This window comes from Glycine soja, chromosome 18 (genome assembly GCF_004193775.1).
Source record: "Glycine soja cultivar W05 chromosome 18, ASM419377v2, whole genome shotgun sequence".
In the NCBI taxonomy this organism is placed as follows: domain Eukaryota; kingdom Viridiplantae; phylum Streptophyta; class Magnoliopsida; order Fabales; family Fabaceae; genus Glycine; species Glycine soja.
In genome coordinates this window covers 32,672,379-32,696,193 of record NC_041019.1, presented here as the reverse complement: position 1 = coordinate 32,696,193, position 23,815 = coordinate 32,672,379, and the positions used below count along the sequence as shown (strand labels likewise).

The 23,815-nt window shown below is 37.3% G+C and overlaps 1 pseudogene; it reads right to left on the bottom strand.

Annotated features, from left to right (window-relative positions):
- LOC114397165 overlaps positions 1-23,815 on the bottom strand; it is a 168,633-nt pseudogene that overhangs the window by 75,402 nt on the left and 69,416 nt on the right.

The window sequence follows — 23,815 nt, the reverse complement described above, 5'->3', positions numbered from 1 at the left end:
CACTAGGCACATCGCTTTAGTCCATCCGGTTAGCAAGAAAAGCCCACGCTAAGCCGAAATTCACTAATGCGCGCTAAGCGGTTCAGAATTGTGCTAAGCGCACGAGCACGAACAAAGCCACCTATTTAAGCCTGAAATCAGATTTTTGAAGGGATTTTGGCCATTTTTCTCAAGAAGCTTCTGCATGTCTAGAGAGTTCAAGAGAGAGAAAGGACAAAGTTCAAGAGAGTTTGAGAGATTTTGTTGTGTGAAGATCTGCAGATACCAGAGCTTGAAGAGGAAGTCGTTCTGAGAGCTTGAGATGAGTTTGTGAGTGATTGTGAGGTCTTAGAGGTGGAGGAGACATTCCCACTACTTGTATTTCTGCAATCTTTCATCTTTCTCTTCTCTTTGTTGTAAAGGAAGCTTCCCAGTTATGGAAAGCTAAATCCTCTGTTGGATCTTCCTTGTAGGTACTTGATGTAAATATCTTTTTATCTATCTAATGATGTTTTGTGTGTTCTCTTTGCTATCAGTATTTCATTCTAGTATGCTTTTACCTTGATCATGTAGATGCATGCTTTGTTAGCATCATTCAACAGTGGAAACTGGTCTGATTCTTAGAACTTGATAGGATAGGGCTAGTTTGTCGTACTATCACAAGGGATCGGGGTACGATAATCTAGTTGTTGTATGTTTGTCTTAATGCGGTCCTAGCCGAGTTTAGTCCAACAAGAGGAATCTGCGGACGATGCTTGATTAGGATTAGGTTAGACTATCATGAGGAATCGGGGTTTAGCATTTCAGGAGACACGATAGAACACATGAGCATTGTTAAGTAGAGAATATCCTTTTAACATCAGGCACCTATTAGGAAGACCAATGTGTTACCTACTTGTCTTTACGCATCATTACTCACGTGATTTTCCTTTTTCATAGTTAGTTTACACACATGTTCATAGTAAACACATCACTTTTTATACTAGACACCTATTCACTGACATAGCTTTACCAAGTACACAAGTTCCCCGAGAGTTCGATACTCGGTTCTTACCATTTTATACTACTTGCGTGATCCGGTGCACTTGCCGCGACCGAACAAGTTTTTGGCGTCGTTGCCGGGGAACTTTTTTTTATCTTGAAAGTTAGTTCGTTTTTAGGTGCATATTCTTTATTCGTTATTCTTTGATTATCTATGAATATTTGTTCTCGATCCATATTTGTCTTCTATAATTGAATTGGATAACCATTGTTTCTGTTAGTGTTTTATATGCATAGATCTCCCACAGGCAATTTAGTTCCTCTAGACTTAGAAATTGAAGCTACATTGAAAAGGAACAGAGCTGAGAGGAGAAGGAAACTTCTGCAAGATAGAACAGTTGCATCCATTCTTGAGGAAGAAACTCATTTTTCTGATTCATTGATGTGCCATTATTTTCACCTATTTCTTAACCCTTTTTGCACCATTTTAATTACTGATTAGTCTTAATTGTTAAATTAATTAGGCAGTTTTATTATTTGGGCTCATTAAGCTAATTTGATGTTTTTAATCTAATTTCAGAAATTAATGAAGCATTGGGCTTGAATCCAGAATTGGGCTTGGACTTGAAGGGGGCAAACTATTTTATTCTACCAAATTTTATCTTATCTAGACTTTATCTTATCTAGATATTATTTAGACTTGATCTCATCTAGATATTATTTCATCTAGATCTTATCTTATCTAGATTTTATTTTATTTATAGGCTTGGAATTAAAACAGATTTGTAAGCTTTGGGGCTGAAAAACTATATAACAGCACCAAGGTTCTAGTTTATGCTCTCTTTTCTCTCTCCTCTCCTCTCTCTCTTTTTCGTTTTAGTTTTAGAGTGCTACTCTCTTTTTCGTTTTAGTCACTTTTCGTTTTAGCAATAAAATTTCCTTCTTCAATCTATAATTTCGTTCTCTATTGATTAATGGAAGGCTAAGTCTCCAACATTATTTTCTCTTGAGGATCAAGCACAGTTCTCTTTGAGGTTCAATTATTATTATTAAATTCTGATCAGTTTTTCCTCTTTACTAATTACTCTATATTCGTTGCTATTAATTCATGCATGCTTAGTGCTTGATTAATTGTCTCTGCGCTTAATGACCGTTCATGCTTAATGATCGTTTATGATTAATTGGTGTATGTGTTGCTTAATCACATAATGAATGCCTTATGTTAAATTTCGCTTAGTAATTTAATTTAGGGTTGGATTAAGTGGTTGAACTGAGAAAGGATAAACTTTCGTGACCTAGGATAAGAGACTTGCTAGTGAATCAAGGGGAAGCAACGTGTTTTAATTTTGATATTTTCTAATTCACATCTATTCACTGTTTAATTTACAAAAGCAAACAACCCCCCCTCCCAATTCGTTACTATTTTCCTACTATCTGTTATGAACATTTGGTTTATCATTGCCCATTGGGAAACGACCTAGGATCACTTCCTAGTTACTGCATTTTAATGTTTATTTGATTCGGGTACGGCCTCGATCAATTTTGGCACCGTTGCCAGGGAGCAGTGTCCAAAGGTTCATAGTAGCTAGTGATTCATGTTTTATGTTTAGTTGTTTCATGCTTTCGTGTGTTGTGTTAGTGTCGTGTTAGTGTCTTGTTATTTTGTTTAGTGTGGTGTTTTGTTTTATTTTTTCTGTTCAGCGCTTCCCCTGCTTCAGTTTTTGTGTTTTGCTGTGAATAGTGCTTTGCGACGGATTTAGCGACCACTTTTGTTGATCTGGAAAACAGAGTAGTAATGCAAATCCCTTAGCAACTGAATTAGTATTAGTGACTGCTGCTGACAATTTAATTGGCGATTTTTGTTTTGATAGTTAGGATTGTTATTTTTGGCTGAATTTTGGTGTGGTAGGTTCTTTTGACTCCTATTTTGTGTGAAAAATACCAGGAACACTTGTTGTGGCCAGATTTGAGAGATTCAAAAAAAATTGAGAACTTGTGTTTACTAAAACTTCAAACGACCATAACTTTTGCTCCGAGTATCAGAATGACTATTATTATATATGTATTTGGGGTAGCAAAAAATTTCCCATGCTACAGAAACCGGCAAAAGGCCGGCTGAGGTCTCTAGCTAGCCAAAATCGCCTGTTTACTAGTTTTTTTTTCAAGTTTTATTGTTTTATTTTTCTAAACTTTCCTTAGGTAGTTTCCATAGTTAGAGTTTAAATTTTTGCCTGAAAATTTTTGTGCCATCTTTTCATGATTTTAGGGTGTTGCTCACAAAATTTCAAGTCATTTGGATATCATTTGAGGATAGCTGTAGTTCAAACCTACACTACACTGGAGGCAATCCATCTGACTTACAACCCTTTGATCCTGAGATAGATAGCACATTTCATAGATTAGTTAGGCATCATTTTGTACCTTTTGAGCATCCTGAGCATTCTATTATTGGTGAGACTGAGCATTTTGTGGTTGGTAATTTTGAGCATCCTGATTTTGAGCATTATAATTTTGAACATTCTGATTTTGAGCATTTTGAGAACATGACCCAACCTCCACCCCGTGAGAGGACTCTAAGGGAAATGGCTGCACCTGATTTCACCTACGAAAGCTTGTGCATCCAATACCCTGATGAGGATGTGCCATATGTTCTTAAAACTAGACTGATCAATTTGCTTCCAAAGTTTCATGGCCTTGCAGGTGAAGACCCACACAAACATCTGAAAGAATTCCATATTGTCTGCTCCACCATGAAACCCCTAGATGTCCAGGAGGATCACATATTTCTGAAGACTTTTCCTCATTCTTTGGAGGGAATGGCAAAGGACTGGCTATATTACCTTGCTCCAAGGTCCATCATGAGCTGGGATGACCTCAAGAAAGTATTCTTAGAAAAAAAATTTCCCTGCTTCCAGGACCACGGCCATCAAAAATGATATTTCAGGAATTAGGCAACTCAGTGGAGAGAGCTTATATGAATACTGGGAGATATTTAAGAAACTATGTGCCAGTTGTCCTCACCGCCAGATTTCTGAGCAGCCTCTTCTCCAATATTTTAATGAAGGACTCAGTAACATGGAGAGAAGTATGATAGATGCTGCCAGTGGTGGAGCCCTTGGAGACATGACTCCTGCTGAAGCCAGAAATTTAATTGAGAAGATGGCTTCAAACTACCAGTAATTTAGTGCCAGAAGTGATGCTATTGTCATTAAAGGAGTGCATGAAGTAGCCACGAATTCATCTTCATCAGTTGAGACTAAGAAGCTTGAAGGTAAACTAGATGCCTTGGTTAGCCTGGTAACCCAACTGGCCATGAACCAAAAATCTGCACCTGTCGCCAGACTTTGTGGTTTATGCTCTTCTGCAGATCACCATACAGATCTTTGTCCTTCTTTGCAACAATCTAGAGGCAATGAGCAACCTGAAGCATATGCTGCAAACATTTATAATAGACTCCCTTAGCAACAAAACCAACAACAGCAGAATAATTATGACCTTTCAAGCAATAGACCAATCCAGTAGCAACAACAACAACAGCAGCAACAGCAACAGCCCCAAAAACAACAAATAGTTGAGGCTCCTCCGCAACCTTCCCTTGAAGAACTTGTGAGGCAAATGACTATGCAAAGCATGCATTTTCAACAAGAGACCAGAGCCTCCATTCAGAGCTTAACTAATAAGATGGGACAGTTGGCTATACAGTTAAATCAACAACAGTCCCAGAATTCTGACAAATTACCTTCTCAATCTGTCCAGAATCCCAAAAATGTGAGTGCCATTACATTGAGGTCAGGAAAGCAATGTCAAGGACCTCAACCAGCAACATCTTCCTCATCCGCAAATGAACCTGCCCAACTTCACTCTACTCCAGAAAAAGATGATGACAAAAATTAAAAGAGTAAGTTACCTAACAATTTCTATGCAGGTGAATCTTCCACTGGTAATTCTGATTTACAGAAGCAGCATATCCCTCTTTCATTCCCTCCAAGAGCAATTTCCAACAAAAAAATGGAAGAGGCAGAGAAGGAGATATTGGAAACATTTAGAAAAGTAGAGGTAAACATACCTCTGCTGGATGCAATAAAGCAAATTCCAAGATATGCTAAATTCTTGAAGGAGCTGTGCACTAATAAGCGGAAGCTTAAAGGAAGTGGAAGAATTAGTATGGGCAGATATGTCTCTACATTGATTGGTAAATCTGTTCCCCAAATCCCTGAAAAATGTAAAGATCCAAGTACATTCAGCATACCTTGTATTATAGGGAACAATAAGTTTGAAAATGTCATGCTAGATTTAGGAGCTTCTGTTAGTGTTATGCCTCTATCTATTTTTAATTCTCTATCTCTTGGTCCTTTGTAGTCAACTGATGTGGTGATTCATTTAGCTAATAGAAGTGTTGCCTATCTTGCTGGTTTCATAGAGGATGTCTTAGTTAGAGTTGGTGAACTGATTTTCCCTAATGATTTTTATATTTTGAATATGGAGGAAGGATTTTCTCAAGGATCAGTTCCCATCATTCTAGACAGACCTTTTATGAAAACTGTTAGAACTAAGATAGATGTATATGCAGGCACACTATCTATGGAGTTTGGTGAAATAACTATTCATTTTAATATTCTTGATGCTATGAATCACCCATCTTAAGATCTTTCTGTATTTCATGCTGAAATAATTGACCATATTGTTGATGAATACATAACTGATCTTCAATCTAATCTGCATGTCTGTCACTCTTCATGCATTGAATCTGAATTTGTACTTGATCATATGTCTGAATTTGATGCTGAGAGTGAAGCTGAATGTGATATTGATTACATGTCTGGTGATGTTTTACCTCTTGAGATTGATTTTCTAGAGTCAGATAGAAATAACCATGTTTCAGGAAGTACACATACCTCTGACTTTCTTTATGAGGTACAGGCTGAGAAACCATCTCTTTCTACCACTATCTAGCCGCCCACACCAGAATTGAAGCCTTTGCCATCAAATTTCAAATATTCTTACTTGGATGATAGCAAAAGTTTTCCAATAATTATATCTGCCTCCCTTGCTGATGAGCAAGATGAGAAGCTACTATCTATTCTCAAGAAGCATAAGAAGGCTATAGGCTGGACCCTGGCAGACATTCCTGGAATTAGCCCATCCACGTGTATGCACCGAATAAATTTAGAAGATGGGGCTAAACCAGTAAGACAGTCACAGAGAAGACTCAACCTGGTGATTCTTGATGTAGTGAAGAAGAAGGTAACCAAGCTTTTGCAAGCTGGAATCATTTATCCTATCTCCGACAGCCAATGGGTGAGTCCCGTCCAGGTAGTCCCGAAGAAAATCAGCCTCACCGTGATCAAAAATGAGAAGGAGGAGTTGATTCCTACTCGGGTGCAGAACAGTTGGAGAGTCTACATCGACAATAGGAGGCCGAACCAGGTTACCAAAAAGGACCATTTTCTCCTGCCATTCATTGACCAGATGCTTGAACGCCTAGCAGGTAAATCTCACTACTGTTTCCTTGATGGTTTTTCTGGTTATATGCAAATCACTATTGCTCCTGAGGATCAGGAAAAGACCATATTCACCTGCCCCTTCGACACTTTTTCCTATAGGAGGATGCCTTTCGGCCTGTGCAATGCCCCTGGTACCTTCCAGCGATGCATGATCAGTATTTTCAGCGATTTTTTAGAAAATTGCATAGAGGTGTTTATGGATGATTTCATTGTATATGGATCCTCTTTTGATATTTGTTTGGATAGTCTGGAAAAGGTTTTGAATAGATGCACTGAAACTAACCTTGTTCTAAATTTTGAAAAATGTCATTTTATGGTTGAGCAAGGTATAGTTTTAGGCCACATTATTTCCAATAAGGGCATTGAAGTAGATCCTGCAAAAATTTCTTGGTCATGTAGGATTCTATAGGCTTTTTATAAGAGATTTTAGCAAAGTTGCCCTTCCACTATCCAACTTGTTGCAAAAGGAGGTGGAGTTTGACTTTAATGATAAATGCAAAGAGGCTTTTGATTGCCTCAAAAAAGCACTAACTACCACCCCCATCATCCAAGCACCCGACTGGATAACCCCTTTTGAGTTTATGTGTGATGCATCAAATTATGCATTGGGGGCTGTCCTTGCTCAGAAAATTGATAAATTGCCTAAGGTGATATATTATGCTTCTAGGACTTTAGATGCTGCCCAAGCAAATTATACTACTACTGAGAAAGAGCTACTAGCCATAGTTTTTGCTCTTGAAAAATTTTGTTCTTATTTGCTTGGTACTCGTATTATTATTTATATTGACCATGCAGCTCTAAAGTACTTGTTGAAGAAGGCTGATTCAAAGCCTAGATTGATCTGATGGATGCTCTAGGTCCAAGAGTTTGACTTGGAGATCCGTGATAAGAGCGGAGCACAAAATTTAGTTGTTGATCATTTGAGTCGGATCAAACGCGTATCTGATGAGGATTCACCCATTTGGGATGATTTCCCGGATGATCATTTGTATATACTATATAGTATTTCTGATTCTCTTTCTACTCCCTGGCTTGCTAACATTGTCAATTATTTAGTTGCTTCTGTTTTTCCTCCCTTAGCATCTAAAGCTCAAAAAGATAAAATTAAAAGTGATGCTAACCATTTTATTTGGGATGACCCCTACTTGTATAATTCTAGGCTTGGACTCATGAGTGGTAAGTTGAGGTCTAAGTGGATTGGTCCTTTTGTTGTTACTAATGTTTTTCCTTATGGTACAGTTGAGCTCAAAAGCGACTCCACAAACAAGAGCTTCAAGGTCAATGGACACCGACTTAAGCCACTCCTCACAAACCCTTCTTTAGTGGACGTAGTGGTGGAAGAGACTTCCTTACTCCACCCTACTCTTCCTCCACCATGACTTAGGGAGTTTTTCTTTTCCAATCTCCTTCTTTTCTTTTATTATATTTGTCCGATTCTATTTGATGGTTTAATTGCTTTTAATCTTTTAATTGTGCTACATTGAGGACAATGTGTTGTTTAAGTATGGGGGGAGTGTTCTTTGGTTTTGCTAGTTTTGTTGGTTTTGTTAATTTTGTTAGTTTTGTTGGGTTTCTAGTTTAATATTTTAGGTCAATTCTGTTTGCATATACGACATTGCATGTTTTTCTTTGAATTATAGGTTATGTTCAAGTAATGGGTAATTGTTTTGAAAATAAAAGTCTCTTGACATTTTGTGATTTGAAATCCTTGTTTTTCCTCTACATGTCATGATAGTTTTGAAAGCTCAATTTGGAAGTGATAAGTTTACCTTTGTGAGAATTTGAGCCATCATCATAATCATTTGGAGTGTTTTTCCCCATTGATTGCTTGCACAATAGTCTTGGCTTGATTCTTGTTGATGCTTTCTAATTCACATGCATATTTAGAAATGATTTAGGCAATTTTGTTCTTATAAGCCTCTAGCCAAATGGACTTACCTTGAATTAATCCCTTTGATAGCCCTTTGAGCCTATGTTTCCCTTTCTTTGTTTTGAAGCTCATTACAAGACTTAAGTGAAAAACCATGATCTCACCTTAACCTTAAGGAATTTTGGAGCTTTGGAATTGTTTTGGGAATAAGTGTGGGGGGTTTTGTTGGATAACATATTTCGTTGGCTATGCTTCATGATGTATTTTGGGCCATACTTGATGTACATTGTATATTGGTTAAATGTTGGACATGTTGAATAAGATGTTGTTTCTCAAAGGCTACAGTGCAAAAAAAAAAACAAAACAAAACCAAATTTAGTTGAATCAATTCGAAAAAAAGAAAAAGAAAAGCAATAAAGTTGAGTGAATAAGATCTTAAATGGAAAAAGAATGACGAGACTCTTGGCTCTACTCTTTGCGTTTAAAATTTTATCTTTAGGTTTTCTTATTTTTTTTCTTAATATGCACTTATTCCCCATTGCTCCTCTATTCCTTTGGGATTTAGCTACTTATTCCATATTTTTCCCTACCTTGTCCTTGGTCGATTACAACCTTAAAAGACCTTTTGATCCTCAAGTGCTTGTGTTTATGGGTTGATTGTCAATTTTAGAATCTTGCCAAGTTTATGTGGTGTTGGTTTTCATGGGTGCTTTGAGGGTAAATAGTAGCCTAGACACTTGAGGGATAGAATGTATATCTTGTGAGGCTTTATCACTTTTCATTCTTGAGCTGATTAACTATTTTGCCATGATTGGGTTGCTTGGATGATTTTCACGAATATCTTGACTCTTTGGATCTCTTCATGTTAGATGTTACCCATTCCTTTCATTCCTTGATGTTCATTGTGAAATATGTAAATGTTTTTGTTTGTCTCTCTTTGATATCCTTGGATTTTGTTCTTTGTTTCATTTTGCCCAGGAGTGCAAAAGGCTAAGTATGGGGGGTTTTGATGTGCCATTATTTTCTCCTATTTCTTAACCCTTTTTGCACCATTTTAATTACTGATTAGTCTTAATTGTCAAATTAATTAGGCAGTTTTATTATTTGGGCTCATTCAGCTAATTTGATGTTTTTAATCCAATTTCAGGAATTAATGAAGCATTGGGCTTGAATCCATAATTGGGCTTGGACTTGAAGAGGGCAGACTATTTTATTCTACCAAATTTTATCTTATCTAGACTTTATCTTATCTAGATATTATTTAGATTTGATCTCATCTAGATATTATTTCATCTAGATCTTATCTTATCTAGATTTTATTTTATTTATGGGATTGGATTTAAAATAGATTTGTAAGCTTTGGGGCTGAAAACCTATTGTCATACCCTAATTTCGTCCGGGGACCTTTGCTTGATGAAATGCGACCTTTGTTTGGTCCTTGTAAGGTTGATGTGCCATCATTTTCTTCTATTTTCTAAACCCTTTTTGCACCATTTTAATTATTGATTGGTCTTAATTGTCAATTAATTAGGCAGTTTTATAATTTGGGCTCATTTAGCTAATTTGATGTTTTTAATCTAATTTCAGGAATTAATGAAACATTGGGCTTAATCCGGATTTTGGTTGTGGACTTGAAGAGGGCAAATAAAGCAGCGCTTACCTTAGTTAATTTCTAATTAGGAAATTTCGCAATTTTATTTTATGTTGTTCAGTGTTTATTTCGTTTTGGGCCAGAGTATTGTAATAGGGCCCAGTGACTTTGAGTGACTCTTTTTAAATAGCTGCCTTGGGATTCATGCAGGGCATTCTATTCTGTTATGCTATTCATTATTCAGAGCTTTGTTTTAGGGTTTTTCGTTTTTCTATTTTGCTGCTTCTGAGTTCGTAATGCAATTTTACGTTTTCTGCTTCTAATTACAATTTCGTTCTTGCTTCTTCTTTTACTCTCATTTACGTTTCTGTTCCATTTTACATTTCTGTTCGTTTACGTTTCTGTTCATTTACGTTTCCGTTCATTTACATTTCTGCTTCATGTTTCAATTGCGTTTTCTGTTTGAATCCATGGAAGGCTAGATTTTCTGGTGTTGTTTCCTTTTGAGGACGAAGCCCAACTCTCTTTGAGGTTTCGCTTGTAATGTGGTTTCCTGGCAGTTTTCCCTTCACCAGTTATCCCAATTTCGTGAATATTAATCAGTGCACGCTTCGTGTTCGATTAATTGCCTCTGAGCCTAACTTGCGTTCATGCTTAATGGATGAAGGGCTAACTGGTGTATGTGGTGCCTAATCACGTATTGAAAACCCTAAGTTGATTTTCGCTTAGTAAATTGAAATAGGGTTGGATTAAGTGGTTGACTGTTAGGGACGAATTCTCCATAACCCAGGATAAGAGAGTGGCTTCTGAATCAGAGGAAACAACCCATTTTTAATATTAGTAGTTTCGTATTCCATTTTATTTGTTCTGCTCTTTAATTACCAAACAACCAACCCCCCCCCATCGTTACTGTTACTGCCAGCATATTATGAACATTTGGCTTGTCACTGCTCGTTGGGAAACGACCTAGGATCACTTCCTAGTTACTGCATTTTCATGTTTATTTGATTCGGGTACGGCCTCGATCAAAGGTGTTTGGCACCCATCATTAGGCAATTTGTGAAATTCCGGGACATGCCGAAAAACAAAAGAAAATATTGATGCACAATCCGTAAGGTTCTGTGACACACCGGAAATCAAATGGAAGCATCGTTGCATAATTAGTGAGGTTCCGTAACATTCCGTAAGTCAAAAAGGGGATGATTATGTAATCCGCAAGGTTCCGTAACATTACGGAAAGAAAACAAGTATCGTTACGAAATTCGTAAGTTTCCGTAACTTTACGAAAAAAGAATCACCAAAAAAAAAGCAGAGGGGGGTGTACTTAGTAAAAATGGGGATGCAAATAGCAATCAGGCCCACTTGGGCCCTCCAGAAGATTCCTCCAGAAGGCTGTTGCTTCTGGAGGAAGCAACCTGGCTCGCCTGGGCAAGCTGAGCTCGCCTGGGATCGTAGAGAAGATGTCTGGAGTGTGCACGAAGTTTCTGTTCCCGAGAGCATTGTTCACTTGTGCATTTTGAGCCTTGTAGTCCAAGTAGCTTAGGTAAAACGCCATTTTCTTCTCCTTCTTTCTTCCAAAACCATTTCCAACGTCCCAAGCACTTTCTCCATCACCCACAACCACCATTAGCCACCACAAACCGCCGTTGTTCTCTGTTGAAACCCCACACCGAGAGGAACCCTTCAACCGAAGCGGAATCTTCCAACTTGGCTTGCGGTTTCGATAGAGAATGAAACCCAAATCTGACCTTTCATTTTCCTTCGAGGTAACCATGGTTCTATGCTTGTTCCTTGTTAGTTTCAACTTGTCTTTGCTTCTTTTCTGACTTTGGAACCGCCATTGCATGTCTTATGCTTCCTTTGAAAAACCCTAGAGCAAAGAGACTTTGTAAAACGTTATCTTTTCATGAAATGGATGTTATTTTTGTGACCTTCACTGAACCCCAGTCACGTTGGCATGATCAAAATTTCAAAATGATGTCCCTTTGTAAAACCCGAAATGCTCTCAGCCCTTTCATGTAGTGATGTGGGTGTTTGACCCAGAGCATTGTTATTAGCTTTGTTTTCTTAAATCCATATTAAGTCTCCTTCGTTTTGGTATGGTAGAGGATTGCATGGAACCAACGAGCGGAGAAGACAAAGAAATCTCCAAGTGGCGTGACGAGGAACCCGTGGGTAGCTCACAATAGGTGAGGGGAGTTTATTATAAAATTTACCGTTTTAGCACCATAGTTAGGGTCAAGGAACCTAGCTATGAGGATAACTGTCTATCCCTATTGCATGCTGATTTTTCTTTTATAGAAAACGATGTTTTAAACTAATGGGATGCGATGAAATTGTTATTGATATGCATGTTGGTTTTTCAGGAAAAACTATGTTTTGACGAATGGGATGCGTATATATATATATATATATATATATATATATATATATATATATATATATATATATATATATATATATATATTGTGATGGATGATATTCTTGTCTTTATTTGATTTGTGTTGTTTGAAGACCTGTGAGTGTGAATCTCAGGCATGAAAGAAATATATATGTGCAGAATGCGATTTGTTGTTGATGTCGCTATTGAGGATTTTAATTGATATGTGATGATAATGATAGTTATGATGATATTGATTTGAGATGACGTTGTTAATAAAGACCATGTCAACATGAATTGTTGTTATTGTTGATGAATATGTGAATATGAAATGAGGTTGTTGTTGTTGTTGATAACATCATTGAGACAAGATGATATTTATGTTGAGAATGACATGGAAATGGAATGTTGATTGATGTTGGAAATGCATTGGCATGTGCATGTTGTGTATGTTCGTGGGGGGCGAAGTGCACTGACCTTCCAGGGTCTTTGGCACTTGCTTTGGGCCATGTTCATACGTTGGATGTTCTGTATGCTCGTGGGGGGCAAAGTGCACTGACCTTCTAGGGTCTTTGGCACTTGCTTTGGGCCACGTTCATACGTTGTATGTAGTGTATGTCATGGGGGGTAGAGTGCACTAACCTTGTCGGATGGCCCAGATGTGGGTGACAAGCGTGGTTAGAGAATCTAAGCATTTTTGAGGGGATGCTTAGGTGCTTTAATTGGTCCATGGTCTTTGGCACTTACTTTTGGCCATGTTCATATCTCATATGACATAGGAAATAGAGTAGCTGTGACAGAGTGTAATTTGTACTGAGGAGGCATGTCACCTGGTAGGGAACTCCTTTGGGCTCCCAGACTGATCACCTATGGGAGGGGGGCAGTTACATGCACAACCGGGTGGTCTTGACGAACTCTGCATGGTTCCCTAAGTGAGAGTGTCGTGTGGACACGCTTAGGCTATTTCCTGAGATTTGGTTGTTGGTACATACCACATTGCATCTGAGAGTTGAGTCAGGTGCACGCATAATTTTGTGCAGTCTTGATTGGATCCATGGATGGATGATGAGAAATTGTTAAATATGGATGATGAGTAATTGTTGAATGTGGATGATGAATAATTGTTGGATGTGAGTGTTGAATAATGAATATTGTGTAAGCTCATAATGTTTGCCTATGTTTCTTTCTAATTGTGGTTATTTGGAATTGGTATTGGTTTTTTTTATAATGAACTCACCCTTGCAATTTTGTATCGTGTGGTTGATACCTGTGATGATCACGTGTTCGTGGAAGCAGAATGACAGCAGCAAGGTGCAGGGAGTAAGATTCTGGTGAGGAGCCGCCGAGCCGACGTGATGACGTTGGCATTATTTTGGGAGAGAGTTGTGTTTTGTAATCAACTCCTTCGTAGTTGGCTTTCAAGTTTTATTTTGTTGAGTTAAAGATGTAAACTTGGATTTTAATTATATGTATGAACAGATTTAATTTTCCATCATGTGGATGACGTGTACTAAGTTGTTGTTCCTATATACATTTATATATTCATCTAAGTAAACGTGTATGGTTTAGTGAATGTGTGTTGGGACGAAATTACTTCTATTTTCAAAAGCAAAATTAAAGGAGTTCTTTTTATAAAAATTGAAATTATTGCATATTAGAGTGTTGATATCGTAGCGACGAGGCGGGTCGTTACAAAAAGCGTCAAGTTAATGACGTTAAAGAAGCGCTTCCTGGGAGGCAACCCAATTTTAACTTCTGTTATCTTTGTTTTTCATGCATTATATCATGTGGAACTTGCTTTATAATCTGTACATTGGAGTATATCAGCTTATCCTTGAATGTTAGATAAAAGGGTTTCAATTTCTTGAGAAAGGGACTGAAAAATAACTCAGAAAATATTTTCTGAAAAATAGTCCTTTCGCTAAGCGCAAGCCTCGTGCTAAGCGCATCTTTGGTCATGTGCTAAGCCGCGAGTCTCAAGCGCTTAGCGCTCAACCCTTACATCTTTGGCTGATTCGGTCCACTAAGCTGGCCAAGGCTGAGCTAAGCCAATTTCAATTCTATCTGAATTTGGCTAAGCGACTGCCTGACCGCTAAGCATGTTGTATTCTTTGGCTAAGCGCGACTCATTGCCACCAAGCTCATTTCCTTGCAGCCAGAATTGGGGTTCAGGGAGCTAAGTGCCACTTATGGCAGCTAAGCTCAAATGCTTGTGGCAGTGTTAGCGTTAAGCGATTCCTTTTCCACTAAGTGCATGCTCCTCTGTACTCAAGATGCATCATTTTAGCTAAGTCGGCCCAAAGCCCGGCTTAACGAGAGTTGCAGGTTTTTTGATCTGTAGAACTCGCTAAGCGGTCTTATCCGCGTTCTAAGCCAAGCCCTTTGTGCTAAAAAAAATTGATTTTGAATTTCAAACGTCGGCTAAGCGCGCAAATCCGCTAAGTGAGCCTCATTGAGAAACCAAACATCTCTCTAGCTCGCTTAGCGCAACGGTCCGCTAAGCGAGAAGGTCGAAAACTGCTTAAGTGAGTATAACGGCAGTTACACTCACAATTGCCAGATTTTGCAAACCTTTTCTCTGCATTCTCTCTCTCCAAAAATTTGCGCACCTTGCATCTATGCTTTCTTTTTGCATTGTCTACTTCCAATCACAAAGCATCAACGATACAAGTAAGTTCCATACTTCCATTTCTCTTTTACTTTGTTGAACTTTAGGGTAGAAAACCTTAGATTTAGCTATAGATTTTTAGGGTTTTAATGCTCTTTTAGAAGTAGTTAAAGATTATGACTTTATATATGAATGGACTGTATAGATTATTTTGGGAACATTGCATGTTTGATATGCCTTTTAGAGGCTTGAAAAATGCAAGAAAACGAATTGTGTTTTCTGCATTTTTCTGGAAAACGCGATGAACTCGCTAAGCAAGCATGCAGCACTAAGAAAGTTCCTCAGTATTCATTGAATATACGCGTTCTTGGAAGAACTCGCTAAGTGCGCCTACCGCGCTAAGCGAGTTCATCTTTTAAGGATGAACACACATCCTCTTGTTGAGATGCTTGTGGCTAAGCGAGGCTGAATCGCTAAGCCTAGGTAACTTAGTCAAATTATTTGTTGGAAGTCACGCGCTAAGCTGAGCTTACTTGAGCTAAGCGCATTTCATTGCGGCAAATCCCATACTTATTATATTTTCTGAAGTGTATGGTGCTGCTAAGCGTGAACCTTGAGAAGCTTAGCACAAATCCTTGCGACAGACGTTAGGCTTAGCGGGTACTTGCCAGCTAAGCCAATTATGCAGAAGCTGAATTTCTGCAACTTCCACTAAGCGGTAGTGTGTTTTTTGTGAATTCCAGCTAAGCGGACGAGGTCTTGCTAAGCGCATAATGTCTTTTTCAGTTTACTTTTTCAATCTCTAAACTTGAATAAATTTGGTGTAAGAAGTTTTGAGTTCTTTTTAGTTGCAGATGGCATCAAGAAAGAGGTCTAGAACCGATGACATCTCTTCATCATCTATCCCAGCTCCTCAGTCAGCAGCCATAGGACCAGATGTCCAACACTCGCAAACCTTAGTCCCTATGCTACAAAGCTTATTCAGAGGACAACTTATTATCATGCCCAGCCTGCGAGAGTTGGCTCACAACAGGCCAATCATATCTATGGAGCATTTTCTTGAGCAAGTAGCCTGGCCTGAAGCTCAACTTCCATTGGTGAGACCCAATGAGGCTACTCCTCCTAAGCCCGCACCGGCACGGGTTGAACCAATGCCAGCTGAGCCACGATCTCCAGTGGTGAATCCACCTCCTTCTCCTGAACTTGAAGTAGTTCCCCCATCTCCATCTCTGATTATCATCTCTGATGCATCATCGGATGAAACTACTGCCCTCCTGATTCACCAACAGGAGAAACAGCTAATCCCCCTGATTCCCCAGTTGGAGGAATTGCCGATCTTTCTAATTCTTCATCTAGAGAAGTTTTTACTCTCACTGATTCCCCAGTTTAGACACTGTTGACACTGTTGATTCCTTAGGATGCTTTTGCTTTTTGGATTATTATTATTATTATAAATATAGTTTCAGTGCAGTATTTCTTTTATGTTTATATACACTGCTAGTTTTGTTTATGATTAATTGGTTTGCTCATTCTAAAGCATTTAGAATAGTTTGACTTGATTTTGATGATTATGCAGTGAAACACTTTTATCCTTTTGTGAAAATTGGTGTATGATTTGATTTTGAATTGAATGCATGATTGTGATGGAGTTTTTGTTTCTTTTCATAAGTTTGAGCAAATGTGCATGTTAGACAAAGAAAGAACAATAAAGTGAACTTACAATTAGAATTGTTAGTCAGTAGACAGATTGATTGAGAAAGAAAAGCTTGAACCAAAACCGGTGAGAGTGTGATCTTAAACTATGAGTGAATGACTAGCTGTGAGTAATAGTCTTTGCATCAATCTCTGAATTTTAGAATGAACTGTATAAATGAGGACATGATGAAGGCCATGATTGTGCATATATAAGCCTTTTGACCGAAAAGCTTACCTTGAATGATAATTGTATCCTTTGCACCCTTTATAGTTGAATGATATTGTCAAAAATTTGAACCCTGAATTAAATAATTATCTCCAGATACCTTGTTTAGATTCTAGGGGAGCATATGGTTCAAGGAAAATTTACCCTAAATTTGGGGGAGTGGAGTTGATTGGGATGTAGAGTAAAAGGTAAAGCATCAGCACACTCAACAAATAAGTTGTATGTTAAAAATAAAAAAATAAAAAGAGCAATCAAAGAAAATATGTGTTGTTATAATAAGGTCAGAACCATATGAAAGTGAAAAGCTAGTGAGCAAGCTAATTATATTGAAAAGATAACTTCGATAAGTCTAGGATTTGTGCTCTCTTAGCATCTAAGCCTTTGAATCCTAGAAAAACCAATGAATTTTTGTAGCCAAGCCTCACTACGAGCCTGGGAAAGTCCTTCTAATTCTGTTTATACATTTTTAACTTTATGGCATGAGATAAAGTTCAAAGATTGGACCTCTTGCTAGTTGTTATTAATGAATAACTTAAACACTTGTGCATGAGTGAAACAGTAGTCGTGAGCTGTAGTTTAAGCTACTTTCCTTAATATTTGTCTTATGCCTAACTTCATCTAATTGTACAGGTTACATTTTATTTTTCTCTTTTAATAACTGCATATTTTGTGAAAAACAACTGATGAGAGCATTTTGCTTCATTCTTGTGTCATGCAATCAGTGACTTTTGCTGCATACACCTTTGTACATAATAACTGCATGCTATTGTCACCTGGGGACCAGCGAAATGTTCTTTATTTGCTTGAGGACAAGCAAAACTATAAATTTGGGGGAGTTGTTAGTCGATGAATACGACTAACTTTTGTGTATAAAACCTATGTAAATTGTATCAAACTCCTCCAATTTATGGTTATTTTGTAGTGTTGTAACTACTTTTGGGTAAAGATAGGTAATAAATACTTAGTACTTCCATTTTGTGTGTTTAAAAATCATTTTCTCTCAATTTTAGGTTAATTAGGCGAGTTTGTATAGAGTGTTGATTTTCACCCTCTCGCTAAGCCAACCTGTCAGCTTAGCGAGCCATCCGTTGAGCGCAACACTCCTCGGCTGAAGGTGAGGAAGAATCTGGAAGAAGGATGAGTTGTGCATGTTCGCTGAGCGAAGGGCCATCCCGCTAAGCGCACCGCTTTAGTCCATTCGTTGAGCGAGAAAAGCCCGCGCTAAGCCAAAATTCACTAATGCGCGCTAAGCGGTTCAAAATTGCGCTAAGCGCACGAGCATGAACAAAGCCACCTATTTAAGCCTGAAATCAGATTTTTGAAGGGAGTTTGGCCATTTTTCTCAAGAAGCTTCTACATGTCTATAGAGTTCTAGAGAGAGAAAGGTCCAAGTTTAAGAGAGTTTGAGAGATTTTGTTGTGTGAAGATCTGCAGAGACTAGAGCTTGAAGAGGAAGTCGTCCTGAGAGCTTAAGATGAGTTTATGAGTGATTGTAAGGTCTTAGAGGTGGAGGAGACATCCCCACTACTTGTATTTATGCAATCTCTCATCTTTCTCTTCTCTTTGTTGTAAAGGAAACTTCCTAGTTATGGAAAGCTAAATCCTCTGTTGGATCTTCCTTGTAGGTACTTGATGTAAATATCTTTTTATCTATCTAATGATGTTTTGTGTGTTCTTTGTGCTATCAGTATTTCATTCTAGTATGCTTTTACCTTGATCACGTAGATGCATGCTTTGCTAGGATCATTCAACAGTGGAAACTGGTCTAATTCTTAGAACTTCATAGGACAGTGCTAGTTTGTCATACTATCATGAGGGATCGGGGTACAATAATCTAGTTGTTGTATGCTTGTCTTACTACAGTCCTGGTCGAGTTTAGTCCAACAAGAGGAATCTGCGGACGATGCTTGATCAGGATTAGGCTAGACTATCAAGAGACCTTGCCTTTGTTGGACCTTGCCTTTGTGAAATGTTGTCAATTTCTGCTTCTCCACTTTACTTATTTCCTTCTCTTCCTCTTTAGCTAATACTTCATTTTTTTTATTTTTTTCAACTACTTTTTCATCACTTATTTTCACAACTCCTTCATTTGTCTTGTTCTCACTAAACTCATTTTCATCCTTCAAACCAACCATTGTCCCCCTCCCAATCGTAACTACCTTACACTGTTCTCTTGGGTTGACCTCTGTGGTTGCTGAGAAGGATCCACTTTCGTGCTCTGACATTTGTTTTACCAGTTGTCCACCTCTTGATTTTTCATAGAAGCATCAGTGTTCTTTTGGTTTGAGATGGATACCTGCATAAACTAGTTTAAAGTATTTTCCATCTTGGACAATCTGTCTGGTTGAGCTTATTGTTGTTGTGGACCCTTATTTGAAGAACCTCCATAAGAGTTGTTAGAAGGACCTGCAAAAGAAGTATTATTTGAACCATAGTATGCATTATTATGTGGTCTCCAGCCAAAAGGATGATTTGAACTTAAGCCACCCTTATAGCCTTGGTAGCTTCCTTGAAAGTTTTGTTGAGGTCTGGCTTGGTTCTGCAAATAATGGGCCTCTTCTTCTTGTTATCCATTACTAGGTGTTGAACAGTGGCCATTTTGATGGTTACCTTCACAAAAATCACATCTCAAAATTTGTTGAACTTGGTGAGCTTAATGTGTTTTTTGTGGTCCACCTTGGAGATATTGCTAAGGAAGTTGGCCTATCTGCTTTGTTAAGGCCTCAATTTGTTGCTTTAAGAGTTTGTTTTGTGCTAGAATTGCATTTCGAGTGTCCAGCTCCATTATACCTTTTCTTTGAGTTTAAGCTCTATGATCGAGGCCGTACTCGAATCAAATAAACATTAAAAATGCAGTATCTAGGAAGTGATCCTAGGTCGTCTCCCAACGAGCAATGGTCAACCAAATATCCATAACAAATAGTAATAAAACAGTAACGAATTGGGGAGTTGTTTGTTTTTGTAAATTAAACAGCAAGCAAATTTGAATTAGAAAATAACATAATTAAAACATGTTGTTTCCCCTTGATTCACAAGCAAGTCTCTTATCCTAGGTTACGAGAATTTATCCTTAATCAGTTCAACCACTTAATCCAACCCTAAATTAAATTACTAAGCGAAAATTAACATAAGGCTATCATTATGTGATTAAGCAACACATACACCAATTAATCATGAACGAAACTGATCATTAAGCATGAACGTAAATTAAGCACAGAGACAATTAATCAAGCACTAAGCATGCATGGATTAATAGCAACAAATACAGAGTAATTGGTGAAGAGGAAAAACTGATCAAAATTCAATAGTAATAACAAAACCTCAAAGAGAGTTGTGTTTGATCCTCAAGAGAAAACAATGTTGGAGACTTAGCCTTTCATTAATCAAAAGAAAACGAAATTGTAGATTGAAGCAAAAACGAAATTGCAGAAAATGAATTTTATTCTACGTGAACAGTGCGCACGAACAGTAAAAACTGGAATTCTAAAACCCTAGAATTATTCTCCTCTTCAAAAAAACTCCCTAAACTAAAACCCTGGTGTTGTTATATAGGTTCTCAGCCCCAAAGCTTACAAATCTGTTTTAAGTCCAAGCTCATAAACGAAATAAAATAAAATTTGGACAAGATAAGATAAGATTGGAAGAAATAAAATTTGGATAAAATAAAATCTAGATGGAATAAAATCTGGATAAGATAAGATTTGATAAAATAAAATTGTTTGCTTTCTTCAAGTCCAAGCCCAATTTCGGATTCAAGCCCAATTTCTTATAATTCTCCTGAAATTAAATTAAAAACACAAAATTAGTCAAGTAGGCCCAAATGATAAAACTGCATAATTAATTTGACAATTAAGGCTAATCAGTAATTAAAATGGTGACAAAAAGGGTTAAGAAATAAGAGAAAATAATGACACATCACTCTATCATGATGACTTTGATAATCATTGGCTGCTATGGAGTCAATGATTACTATGGCTTCCTCCGGACTCTTGGACATCATATTGTCTCCAGTTGAGGCATCAAGGATCATCTTGGTTTGAGGTTTCAAATCACTATAGAAGATATGTAGTTGTGCAGCATCATCAAAGTTATGGTTCGGGCACCTCCACAACAAAGCTTTGAATCTTTCCCACGCCTCAAAGAGGTTTGTCAAATCCTTGGGAAAATGTCACGATGGCAGATTTTGCGCTGATAAATCTTGAAGGAAGAAAGAACTTGGCTATGAATTTCTCCTCCACCTCTTCCCAAGTGTTGAGGCTTTTATTTGGATGTGATTGGACCAGAGATTCAAGAGAAGGCCCTAGGGTTCTCATGAGCCTTAGGGTAGATTTCGGGCTCATGAGCTAAGTTTGAGCCCGCTTATCTTTGTACATATTAGATTAAGGTTTCATTATTTTTGGGCCTTGTATTTAGGGCTCCATAAAATAGGTAAGGTATCCAAGAAATGTAGGATTTTTTAACCCTTGTATTTTAGGGCACATAGACTAGTTTTTGTAGTAAGGGTAGTTTTGTAATTTCATATGCATTAAGTGAATATTTGATGTGTGTGGTTGGAAATAAATTTAATTGAATTGGGAGAAGCCCAATCCAATTAAATTTTAGAGGAGGAGGTGAGCATTTGCTTACTACACCCCATTGCCACATCATATAGTCACACTTTGTGCATGTCCTTCATTAGTGGAGAATCTTGGACTTGATCTTGGATTAGTGGGCTGAACCATAGCTAAAATTCACTAATCATAATTAGTGAAATTTTGGCTCCACAAATTCAAGTGAAATTTGAATAGAAATTCAAATTTCCCTCCAATTTTGTGTGACACTTAGGCTATAAATAGAGGTCATGTGTGTGCATTTTTTTCAACTTTGATCATTTGAAAATTAAACTTCAGATTTCAAAGCTCTTTTAGAGAAAAAAATTTCGTGTTCTTCTCTTCCTCTCCCTTCATTCATCTCCTTCTTCCTCCAAGCTCTTATCCATAGCCTCCTATGGTGGTGAGCTTCTTCTAGACTCATCTTCTCCTTGAAGTGGCGTCTCCTCTCTCTCTTCCTTCTCCATTCCGCTGCCATTCATCTTCCAAGAAGCAAAGGAATCCATTGATGAAGAAGATCCTAGGCCTACAAGCTCCAATAGAGCTTACGTCAAGCATAGTCACCAAGAGTCCTCCTTGGTGGTCTATTTCCTTCTTCTCCTCGATCAACCATGTTATTTTTTATAAGTGGCTTATCAGTTGAAAGATAATCAGAAGAAGAAGACTTACCTGGTGTTTTAGTGGTTGCTTGTTTCTTTTTCTTCCTATTCTTCCTTCTTTTGAGTCTTGGTAATTTCTGGATCAAATGGTGATTTATATGCAAGAAATTTGCCTCGCATAAAGGAAAAAAGAACACACTACAACAACCCGTAAGCACCAAGGTTAGTGATAATAAAAGTAAGAGAAAATGTATACAAGATAAAAATGAAAGAAATAAATACAAAAGTAAGAAAAAATAAAAGAGGGAATTTATACAAAATGAAAAGAAATTTACAAATTAAAATAGCCTATCAAACTGAAAGTTTAAATCCGAAAGAACTAAGTGGATGACTCAAGTCCCCGACAACGGCGCCAAAAACTTGTTAGGACTTTTGGCAAGCATACCAATTGTTGTTGTAGGTTTCACATTTATAAAAGATTTGATCTCCACAGGAACTTGAGTTTACTTAATTCATTCGAATAAAGGTAATCAGTTTAATAGTTATGTATAAATTTAATTGAATGTCATTGGTTTTGGTTTGATTAACTAAAGACAACTTAAAGTAAAAGAAAAGTAAAAATAACGGATTGACGGAAATAACAGAAATACAAAAAATACTGAAATAACGGAATTTAGTGTGTCAAAAATACGCAAATTATGAAAATAATAATAGCGACTTTAATTAATTTAAGAAAACATAGGATTGGATTTCATCGTTCATACCCTTAGTATCCTAATAAGATTAACATGTATAAATCATTTTCTAACTTTACTGATGCACACATTGTTATTCCAAGTCGATTCTTTGCACTTGGAACCTAAGAATATTTACTAAATATCAATCCCTCGCTTATGCAGTAAATATCCCAGCATTACAATTATATTCTTGTGCTTTTTGCAATCAAAACGTTATGCTTTATTCCTAGCAATGTAACATAAAGAGTAAAATCATTCAGTTCAAATTCTAAGATTACTTTCCAGTCTCACTTAGAATCCAATTTCATGACACTAGTGATCAAATAGAATCAAGCATTACGAGTAGAATGAAATTACCAATAATTAGTAGAAAAGATAAATACATATATAATATCAAAAGGGATACATAAAGGTACACATATTACATCCAATCCTTAAGAAAAACTAACCGATCATTGTGCAGAGCACAAGACTAACAAGAGAAATGATGAAGGAAGTGATCCACGATCACAATTCTGCAACGCCTCAGCTCCACTTTTCCTCTTCTTCTTCTTTTTTCATTTTTCTCTCTGGTTTCAGGCTGCTGGATTTGTTTTCCTCTTCCCCTGCATTGGTATTTATAGAAAAAGCCATTTAGTGCAAGGTAGTTTATAACAAAATTATTACAATTAAAGGATAAGTGCTAACAATTTAATCCCAAAAATAACTGAAATTTGGCACTTATCACATATTCCCAGCTGCCATGCCTACGCACTCTACTTCTAGTAATTGCACTAAACAACATCTTTGAGCCTTTTCTAACCTTTCTTCAAAATCTATTGCCAATTCGTCAACCATTTGCCTTTTGTTCATAAAATCGGCTTCAGTAGTAAGAATTAATATTGTTTTGTTAATCACACATATGAGAATTCCTTGCTCAAAAATAATATATTCATTTGTACGTTTATCATAAAAAAATCTATAGTTACTTTAGGTTAAGGCCTATAAAATCATAAAAGCATCTTTCCATGTGTGCCTAGTTTTGTATCCATTCCAGTGGTAAATTTGAGTATCAAG